The sequence below is a fragment of the Hermetia illucens genome, chromosome 1 (assembly GCF_905115235.1).
Source record: "Hermetia illucens chromosome 1, iHerIll2.2.curated.20191125, whole genome shotgun sequence".
NCBI lineage: Eukaryota > Metazoa > Arthropoda > Insecta > Diptera > Stratiomyidae > Hermetia > Hermetia illucens.
The window spans coordinates 99,083,625-99,084,998 of record NC_051849.1 but is presented as its reverse complement, the minus strand read 5'-3'; the positions used below and the strand labels follow the sequence as shown (position 1 = coordinate 99,084,998).

The 1,374-nt window shown below is 39.2% G+C and overlaps 1 pseudogene; it reads left to right on the top strand.

The window, feature by feature from the left end:
• Positions 1–212: 212 nt before the first annotated feature.
• LOC119656281 lies at positions 213–900 on the top strand (annotated as a pseudogene).
• Positions 901–1,374: the final 474 nt, after the last annotated feature.

Genomic DNA, 1,374 nt, shown 5'->3' with positions numbered 1-1,374 from the left:
AACACGAGAAAAATTTTGACATCGTCGACGTTATCAGGAACTTGATTCCTTTTCTACAAAGTTCGAATGTTAACGGCGATATGGACATCAAACATTTTTCAAAATTCAGTGCTTGAAATTTTCATAGACGGGAAATTCTTTTTTGTGCAAGTGGTAAACCTACATCAGTAGGCAATTGTGTGTAAACTAGTAATCGTAATAAAAAACTAAAAATGATAATCAGAAAGTGTGGAAGTATGGATGTGTGGCGATCATCAGAAGTAAGGGAGACTGCAGTTTCAAGGATATTCAATTTGGGATTTAAACTTGAAAAAGCGAACGCAACGGATATCTATTGATTGCTTCCCTGGATAATTATGGATCTATCTAATAGTAAACTTTGCACGCCATCTTTAAAAGGATTTCGTGGCACGTATGGACCACAGCGATAATGATTGTTTACTTATAACAATTCTCTCACACGGTGAATCTACGCAAAAGAGGTACAATATAAACTGGATTCCTTATGGCAACATTTCACAGCAAATCACTGCCCAACATTAGCTGGTAAACCAAAACTATTTTTTATACAAGTATGCCAGGGTGATCAACTAGATGGTGGTGTTCTATTGTCGTATTTCAATTCACGCCGACTTTTTAATTGCATATTCAACAATACCCGGCTTTTACTCGTGGCGAAATACAACAAAGGGCTCATGGTTTATTCAGTCTTTTTGTTGTGAACTTGATCGTAACGGGACAAAGTATGATATCCTTAAACTACTAACGTTTGTCTGTCAAAGGGTTGCATTCGATTTTGAATCGAATACGCCCGATTGCCTGATGATGCATCAACAGAAGCAGATTCCTTGTATTACAACGATGCTGACACGTTTGCTGGTTTTCACCGAGAAAAGGTAGCTTTATTTTTATCCAGCTGGATTAGAATATAGGATTTTTCGACACCATTTAATAATAATAATCGTTGGCGCAACAATCCATGTTGGATCAGGGCCTTGAAGTGTGTTAGAGCACTTCATTCAAGACCGTAACGGTACACTAGGAGGCAATGTGGCCAGCATTGCGCTCGGCCGAGATTATTACCCTGATTTTACACAGCTGAGTCGACTGGTATCCGACGTCGAATCACGATACGAATTCCACTGCCACCAGTGAGATTTGAACCGCGACCTTCCGTACGATAGCCTTGCGCTCTAACCACTCAGCTATCCGGACACCACCATTCCGACACCATTTAGTTTATTTCAATTTTTAGTTGGTTTAGTATTTCGAGACTTTGTATCTGAGTGTAGGTGTGTGGAAGTAGTATCATTTTATTGCGGAACAAGAGTGAAAATTACGGCTACTACTATATTTAGAGAAGAACACAGAGCA